Source organism: Mastigoproctus giganteus, chromosome 4, assembly GCF_048544385.1.
Source record: "Mastigoproctus giganteus isolate SK-2022 chromosome 4, ASM4854438v1, whole genome shotgun sequence".
Lineage (NCBI taxonomy): Eukaryota > Metazoa > Arthropoda > Arachnida > Uropygi > Thelyphonidae > Mastigoproctus > Mastigoproctus giganteus.
The window spans coordinates 219,815,841-219,825,779 of NC_143578.1; positions in this window are offsets into that span (position 1 = coordinate 219,815,841).

A 9,939-nucleotide genomic window follows, 5' to 3' on the forward strand; every position below is an offset into this window, starting at 1 on the left:
CTTGCTCAGAATCCGAACTTTGTCTCTTATGCCGACGATCTGAAGTTTTTGTTTGTTTGTTATTTGGTTTTTAGGGGCATTAGCAACAAAGGCCATATTGCTCAGTGAATATGCAGTGGTCATTCCCTGACCTTTCCGCATCCTCCGTATTTGGTGGTGACGGGCTCGAACCCCGGTCTAATCAAGAAGCGTGTGCTGCGCACTGCTGCTCCTTCCCACCTGGCTACGGAGGCACCGATCTGAAGTTCTACGTGAGCTCAGATCATAATCATCAGATTCATGATATCAACCAACAAGCTTCTAGGCAGATATTGAGCTTGGAAAGTTATTTTGCCACAATTGGGCTGCATCTGAGCCCTTCCAAATCAGCACAACTGACGATAACCAAGAAGAAAGTCAAAAATCATATCCAAATCTTTGTTAGTGGGGAACCGGTGCAAAAGGTGAGCTCTTATACTGATCTTGGCCTCACTTGGGATGTTGGGCTCACATTTCAGCCCCACTTTGCCAGGATGAGGCAGAAGACGTATGCTGCTGTTTGGGCAGTGCGTCAAGAGCTCGTTAGTGTGAATCAGCCAGCGCTGCTTATTCGGCACATCCTGAGGTGTATTACGCCGATTCTTCTCTATGCTTCAGAAATTTGGTCATCTGCCCCTGCTCATACCTTCAGAAGTATCTCAGTTTAGAGTACTGGTTGCTTAGATGGATGAACAGGGTGGTTGGCCACCCCCTAACTATCTCCAGAGCGATCCTACAAGCAAATCTGGGCACCACTTCCTGGAGACATCATCATGACAAAAAATGTCCTCACGCTTGCACGGCTTATAACGAGGCGAATTGATGCTCCATCGGTATCCACATTAATCTCTGGCCCGAGGAGGGCAAGAGGGGAGCACCCCGACTCCTGTATCCCTCTGCGTCTTACGCTGTCAAGCATTGATTCCCTGAGGAACATGTTTCGAGCCAATTGTCTTCGGATCTTCAATAAATTTAGGATCCACCCTGATAGGTTCTGTCTTAGTCCTGATAGGCTTGTCTTAGCCCTACAGGAAGGAAATCCTCAAGAACTGCTACCAGATAATGAACGTATAATACTCATCTGCTCCTGGACATGACAGATTTAAAAAAAAAATTTTTTTAACTTGTCTATTTGTATATGACAAAGACTTTTTGTCTTCATGCAATCATATATTTTATATATTACTGTATATTTTGTACATTATTGTATATTTAATTCTGTAAAAGTCTCGGGTCGAGCACGCATGTACTCTTGTTTATTGTACATTGTGTTCCTCGCACCTTAGTCTGTAAATATTCACACCCTTCTGGCACAGAGCCGTCCTGGGGTGACTCAAGGTTTCTTGGGAAATAAACTGATTTTAATAATAATAATAATAAAAAATTCAGACATAATCATGGAGAGACCTCTGTATCCCGAAAAATGTGCAGTCATTTGTTCTGTTTCGTCTACTGGAATAATCAGGTCAATATTTCACGATGACATACTGCGGGTCCATCATGACCATTTCATTTCAGATCTTCAAAGCATTTCAGTTAATAAGAAACAATTTTTGCAACCTCATAGGAAAGACTATAAGGTAACATGATTCTTGATTTTCATAGTGAATGTTTTCGTGCTCAACTTGATAACCTGGACACTTTGGACTTGGTTGGTCCTAGTCGCCGCACTGACCAGATTCATGTGTTTTTCTTATAATGTTGTATAGGATGATGTATAGGTATAACCTTGACAAAATATGAGGAAATACCTATTACACGCTATTTTCTCGTACATGCGACGAGGCTGTTGAAAAGTAGCGCAATACTACTGTGATAAGAAAAAAAAAAAAAAAATTATATATATATATATATATAACTATTTGACTGTTACATTATCACTAAACATACGTAAGGTGACCGATGCCATCGGCAACCTAGTTCATCAAAGACTAGTGATGGAGCAATCTACTGCTTGCAGTATGCCTTGCATTGACCGAAAACGTTGATCCAGCTAGGTGGTAGATGAATCTCATCAACCGGTGCAATACCACCACTTTGCTTAATGGAGGCTTAAAGTGGTGAAACCCATGTTTAGTGTCCAGAGCAAAGTTTCCGGCATCCCCCTCTCCCCATACTTCTCCTTCAACCCATCGGTACCAAGTACTATAGGTTTTGATACCTTTCGTGTTTGGAGATTTCATAAAAACAAAAAAAAAAAATTTTTTTTTCATCTTGTGGAGCAAATCAAAGTCAAAAGGATTTGTCTGAGGAATGGGGGATGCTGGGTTTCCCATTACAGCGATGGCACCAATCACATAATTGCTCTGCTTCCAGAACATACCCATTTGACCATATACAATAGGGCATGAATTGAATAATGCCCTCATGCTTATTGCAAACCACTCAGGGGCCAGACTACCTGCATCACGTAAAAGTATCGTGCTTTAAAGCTGTCCTGTCTTCTTTTATATGTAGTCTACGCCACGTGATTCATACTTACTAGTGTATACAGCAAGGTTCCATTTTTTAAGTGAACTTCTTTAGGCGCACCCCAGACAGTTTTCACATGGGAGTAACTTGCGTCCTCGGATTGACAAAAATCGCCACGAAAATGCGACACGAAATGATTCATTAACCCTCTCCCCTCCACACCCCCACCATTGTACCACTCCGTACCAGGCACGAGCGACATGGCGCCGTTCGTTGCAGCGATGCATGACGCGATCAGTACCCCTGCAGTGCGCCCACGGTGTAACTCCCAAGCGTTTCGCGTTTACGTTTTAAATCACTATATCTCAGCTTCTAGCAGTCCGATTTTAAAAATTTAAAAACCAAAATATTTCTTTCGTCATCCTCTACCGTATATCATAAAAAATTTAGAAGGAAAAAAATTTATAATTGAACATGCCGAAGAATAATAGTGAGCGTTGTAAGGCATACGCGCAATGCGATCACCGAAACCACCCCCATTGAGTACAAAAAAGAGATCTCTAAAAACTTTGTAATAAAATTGTAAAACAATTGCGAAATATTAAACCACTGCAACATTGAATTAATAAACGGTTCAAAAGATTCTAAAGAAGTTTCATTTAACTTCCGCTATGCGTGCTCGGCACACACACATTTTTTTTTTATTTTGAACAACTCTCGTAAAATCTCACCTGCTACGTGAGTGTTCTGATATTGTAAACAAATACTGTTAGCTAAATATTTCAATAAACAGAAGCAATTCAAAAAAGTTTTCTAAAATGTTAAATAAATTCCCATAACTTTTAGGACAGCACCCCGTGGACTACGATCAGTCCCTTTATATCCTACTGCTGGTATGCCTATTTTCTAATTATATATATATTTAATCTTTATTATGAATAATTATCTGAGTTAATAATTTCGTTTTTTCCCCCTTTGTTTTCCGTCCATTATTTTGCCAGTGTAATATAGAATTTTATTTTTTAGTAAAATAGTATTAGACAAATAAAATAAAATATTACTATGTGATAATAATATGAATTTAACGCGGCGAGTTTTGGGTGTAATATGTAAAATTAAATTCCAAGCGAATCACAGAAAGAGAAACAGACGATTGATCCTCGATGCTGTCTCAATCATGTGACTTACTCTTGTTTGGTTTTTAGGAGCATTAGCAACTAAGGCCATAGTTCTCCGGGGATATGCGGTGGTCATTCCTTGACCTTTCCGCATCCTCCATATTTGGTAGTCACGGGTTCGAACCCCAGTCTAATCAAGAAGAGTGTGCTACGCACTACTGCTCCTCCCCACCTGGCTACGAGGCGCCATGTGACTTACTTCTGCGAGCATGTTTCCAGGATTTCTATTGGTTTCAGTAAAACGTATAGGCTACTTTCATTTAAATTTACATAAGTTGTCTCTTGGAAGTTTTAATCAGTGAATTACGAATAAATATAAGTTTTTGTTTGAGTTTGAATTTATCTCTAAGTGTCTAACAAAGAAAAATGGATCCTTCTTCTCCCGGTATGTTATTAATGTAGTTTGTGATAGGTATGCTAACCTTTTTGTCGTTTCAGAACGTTTTTTCGGCATGCATTATATTTTTAACTGTTTATGTTTGGTTATAAATATACCACTTTATTTCATAACGTATAAAAAATAACAAATATCGACATGTGTTACTCTAAATAGCAACAGATATCAGTTAATGATGATGTGACGTCATATGTAATGTGAACGTTTAATATTTCCTAATTATTATGTAATATGGAATCTCGATTTTGTCTGCAATTTATTTCCTAAGAGAAGTGGATGGGCGATTTACTGCATTGTGCTGTTATTTAATCTTAAATGGAAGTTTATCTGGGCATACGTAAAGAATGTAATACTGTATTTCTTAACTTGTTTTTTCTTTCTTTTGAATATAGTGTTTTTATTTATTCCTTTTATGAGATTATACTTTCTTTAAACTTTCATAAAATCCTTGTTTTCTCTTTTAAATTCACTTTATAAAGGAATGCAATTTTAAAAGGCTTTTATGCGTTTATTATTTCTATCTTTATTTTATTTTATTTTTCGTATCAGATTATTTCCTTCGAAAAATCTGAAAGAATAAGAGATGAAACAGAAGTTATCTAGTCGCTTGAGATCAATGACTTCTAATGTTTGTTATCAGGATGGTCTGTCAAATGAATTTTTCCGATAAAAGATGTGAAGTCAGCTTTATCTTCGTTCACTGTCAGCAAATAACTCTGGAAATGATGCAGAGATATTTGCAGGGATACTCGCACACACATTGGTAATCGGCAATATTTGTACTATAGCAAAGAGAAAAACAATAAGCGGTTCACTAGGCGAATATATCATCCCTGAAAACTGAATATTGGAGAAGTCAATAAGAAAGTCCATAAGTGCGCATGTGAATTGTCCAGCGAGAGTTGCGTGATTGTTTTTTATAGAAAAAAAAAGAGCTGCAGATCTGAAGTCCCCACATAGCATCAATGAATGCTAAATATTGTTTCGAGTGGTATGCCATCCATCGTTTTTGTGTAGTCTGACGAGAAAGCATCATGGTGGGGGCAAAGATTCGGCGAATGAAGAATGACACAATTTTGTTCAAGATGGACCGCGCGTTATTAATTTTTAAAATAAAAATCGATTTCCTCGGGTGTTAACAGTGTCCGAATACTTTTTGCCATTGTGGCGAAAGAGAATCATGGGAACATATTATGTAGAACTGTGAGGAGTACAGCGATCTACGAATTGAATTGGTATCTCGGGTTAGTAATCTCAATCTTATGGCAGAAGGCTGCGAGACAATTCTAGTTGATAAACAGACGAACTTCTTGGATTTCCAAACCTTTGCAACTGCAATATTTCTTAGGCGGAAGACTCTTCTGCATCTGGAAGCCATGGATTTGTAAGGCGGTATGGTGTAGTGCTGAATTACCTAAAGTTCTCTGAACTCGTTCTTAAAGGCTTTTCTTTGGTGGAGGCATGAGTCTGCTATATCCACTGCAACTCCAGCTCCTGTGCTGGCATTTCTGTTCTCGGCAGCTCCTTGCGCTGCTGGCTTTCCAACAGACTGTGAACAGATGCAGTTCTTTCCAATGAAGTTTGGACTTTGTCTGAAATTTAATTATATATATATTTATTTTTTATGTGATTTGATTATTCTCAGTTTGTTCATATCAATCTTTTTTGGTCATGGTAGTTTTTCCCTCCCTGTACTTGGGAAAACAGGAGAGGGAGTAAATAAAGAGTACTGCTAAATTATGTGTAACTGACAGCGGGGTTCCCATTGGTTGGCTAGGACTGCTTTAATTAATAAATAAAATATTAAAAAAAGTGTCCGAATACTGTACGAATGTAAGAGTGAGAGTTGTGCTATCTGCTGCTATCACCATGTCCCTAAATACTTCACAAAAAAAAGTGTACTATGCAAGTATGAGTATGCCAAGTATTAGTAGGTTTGAGCGCATGTAGAGTGTGTGTTGTTCTGCCAGGCCTCCTAAATTAGACTGTAGAGGGGAGCAACCTAGTTAGAACCCCCCCCCCCTTCCTTGTGATGCCATGTCCCTCACTTTGGAGGCATGACGTGGGACTAGCTGACACCGGCTGCAGCTTGTCTGGCCGGTGTGGGATCATAAAATACTATCCACAGTGAGATCCCCCTCCCATATAGGACGCTCTGACCTACATGGGAGGGGGATCTATGGCTTTTCTCCCCCTATAAATCCGGTTTCTTCCCCACTTCTCATCCCAACTTTACGCCTGGTGGACACTCCACCACCACTGATCTTAACAGTCACCCCTCAGTAGATGGGCTTCTTCCACAGGGATGTCCCTCTATGCCTTTAATTTCCTATTTCCCGGGAAAGTCTTCCTATCATCCACCTTTATCTTCATCTGTTCACTCCCCCTTTCACTGTCACTCCTGCGGTCTTTTTCAATAAAATTTTCCTACCATGTTTTTTTTCCCCTAGAACTCTCACTGTCAAGCTCAAGCGCAGTCCACGGTTCGTCCCGCCAAAGACTATATCTAGTCCCTACTATACCCGGCTGCCTCCTGGTGATGGAACGGGCAAAGTGGGATCCCACTAAAGGTCCGGTGGCTAAATGCCGGAGGAACAACGGAATAACATAACCCAACACAGAGTTTGTATTGCGACACATAGTATAGTATACTACACGGAGGTAGAACCCATGATGACGTTTGACAAGAAACACTATACATAATGCTCGAATACTTTTGAGAAGACAGTGTACATCACGCAATTCTTTTCATTACTCATGCAAACCAAGCTGTAATTCTTTTAAGCTTGGTTTGCATGAGTACTGAAATTCTTACAAGAATTACAGCTTGGTTTGCATTTGACTTGAGACAAGAATTTGAATTTGTTTTGAAACATTCTTGGTTTGAGACAAGAATCGTTGCTCCAGTTTATGCGGTAGTTAAACTGGACAATCACAGAAGCGACGGTGGAGTCAAGTTGTGCAATCACAGAAGCGACATTGGAGTCAAACTGTGCAATTAATGCAATCGTGCTAAGATGACGCAAAAGTTTAAAGTAGAGACAGCGATAATGACATTGGCACACTAAACTGTGCAATTATGGGAGGAGGAAATCACTATGACTTTCAATAGTTGTTTAATTAGTCGTTTAATGGATCGTGATACATTTGTCGTACAGTTCGAGGAACTATTATTTACGCATCGCTAGTGTTATTATTAAAGACCAGTAGTGGCGCCAGTGTCTTTTAGAAACCTGAAAATTATAGGGTGCGTAACATCTTAGTGTAATTGCATTAACTGCATAGCTTGACACTGATACCATCTGAAATTGCTGCTTAATTTAAGTAGCAGTGACGTGAGATTCCTGAAAATCTGTTTGTGGTCGGTGAATCGCACAGTTTGTGTCCAATTCATCTACTTGATTCTTTCTTTAGTAAAATATATATTTGAATATGGTTGGAAGCAGTACGGGGGAAATAAGAGGTGGAATAAGAAATAGTACGCGACCAACATACCTTCTACAGCACTCCGATATCCACGTGGATTGTGGTGTTGATTTTCTTTGGAGATTAACTGCAAAACTGGAAGAAGACTTCAATCCATCTACTGTGTGTGTGTGTGTGTTGGGGCACGCCAACCCGCAGTAGATAAGGGTGAGAAGTTTGTTTGGGATTCAAAGGACTTTGACACATCAGCAAGGTTTGCATATCTATTCTATTCGGTTACTGTTTCGTGGTCGGATTCCAGGACAACATTCACTCTCCTGTGTACAATACAACCTCGAAAGGTTGTATTGTACACAGATTCATTTTTTCAAAACAATAACAACTAATCTGTAATTTGTAGAATTCGATTTTTGAAATGGTAAATGATTGCCATCGTTACCATTAAGCCATCGACGAAAAATAATTCCCAATTATTAAAATTCCTTTACTTTCTAGAGTTTAGTATAATTTGACTTCTATTCTTATACCTTCTAATCTTATGTAGACTTATACCGACAAATGAAAGCAGCATCGAAACATTGCTTGCCATTTATTATGAAATTATTTTAATCCGTCCAGTTTTAAAATAAAAAATCATGCTCATCTGCATAAGAGTAGTTTATTTTTAACTAATATTAAAATCTTTAAGCCTACAAGATTAATCATTTTTATTTTCATAGATGATAAAAAGAAGAGGGCCAAGAATGAATCCTCGGGGGACTCCATTCTCTAGAATAAATTTCAGACTGAGCATTGTTGGAAATAAATTTATATAAATTTTACTTTTACTATGAATGATTTGTTTCAATATTTGTTCCAAATGTATTTTTGCATCCCATTCATTTTAATAGGATTTATTTTCAACTTATATGCTTTAATGAAAAACAAAAAGTACTGTAATGCAATTATGGCATGGGAAAGTGTCTATTGATGTTTGGAATTATTTTTGCGTGATACTGGCGCACAGCGCAACAACTTTTGATTTCGTGGGAAATTAAATTTACGAAATTAAACTCGTACAATGATAGGTTTATTTAATGAAGAATAGATAGTTTTTCTTCTTATTTGTTTCTTTTTTAAGTATTTAAAAATATTTTTTTAACTTCCCGAGACTTTCACTATTTAAAGCGGTTTTTAAATTTTAATTAAAGGATGGGAAACTTTAAAGCTGAAAATGAAAATTCCACTTAATAGCGGTTTCCCATCACACAATAAGATGGAAACTCCTTTCGCTCAAATATTCTTTCTTAGAATTAAGGAACGATAAAGAAATCCGGGCACAGATCGATTCATGCTCTACTTCCTGAACGCAAGAAACCAAAAGTAGGTTGCGAGATATTAATATTGTGTTCTTCTTCAGGTCAATGACTACCAATAACCTGGGCGTTCTTGTGCCAGACTTAGAACTTTACGCGAGAAATGAATAAATAACTTACACTTGAAGAATCCAAGTGACAGATGATCGCAAAATGTGACAACGTAAAAGGCCCTTTGTGCCTTTCTAGGCTTGATCTTACAATTAGCAGTAAGTGGTATTGTGTGGACTAATGTTTTCTGTTGCCTAGGAGACAGTACCTCGTCAATCGATTCTAAAGAAACCACTAATATCGGCATGGCAGCTCTGTGGAGTTTTCTTCCGGGTGCTCCTGATATTTTTCCATTTCGGCCTTTATGAAACATCTAATATACAGCGGTCAGCGTTTCGGCTCATCAGGAACTTAGACCATATTGCGCCGTATATAATATGTCTGTAAATTGCATGTGTTCTAGGTCGATTTTATGTTTGCTGGTGAAAAATCCGAGTTTCCGGGAGAAAAAACCATGCTATCCTCGTCTCATTGACTTCACTTGATGTCTGAGGACTTCCGTAGGGATCTGCAACCATGCTGTCTGCAAGGCCGGCTTTCCAGAGTGTCTAAATAGATGAAGGATGCGTGTCCATACGCCTCACTTCCCGTTCAAAAACATCCCACTGTTCTTCAATTGGATTGAGGTCAGGCGAATTTGGTGGCCAATCAAGATGGTTGATATGGTCGCTGTTCCTCGACTACTTGTGCACAGTGCGGGCCCGGTGACACGGCGCATTATCGTGTTGAAAGATCCCGCTTTTGTCCGGGAAAAATGCAACGTGGCAGGGTGCACATGGTCTCCTAAGAGCCGCTGGTAGACCTCACCAGTGAAACGTTGGTCCATACTCACCAGGTTCTTGCCAGCAAAATATGCCCCATATTAAGCAACCACCGCAAACTGCCTGGACAGTGAACACCATGCATGATGCTCACTATCCAGTTCATGGACTCGTGTTGCTTGTGCTACACAGGAAGGCGTCCGTCGGCCTGTTGCACGAGGTATTTGGACTCATCCGACCAGTACACTCGTTTCCAGTCCTCCATGTCCAACCAATGTGTTGTTGACGCCACAGTATTTGCCTCGACGATGATACGCAGCAAGGAGAGGGTGTCCCTTGAG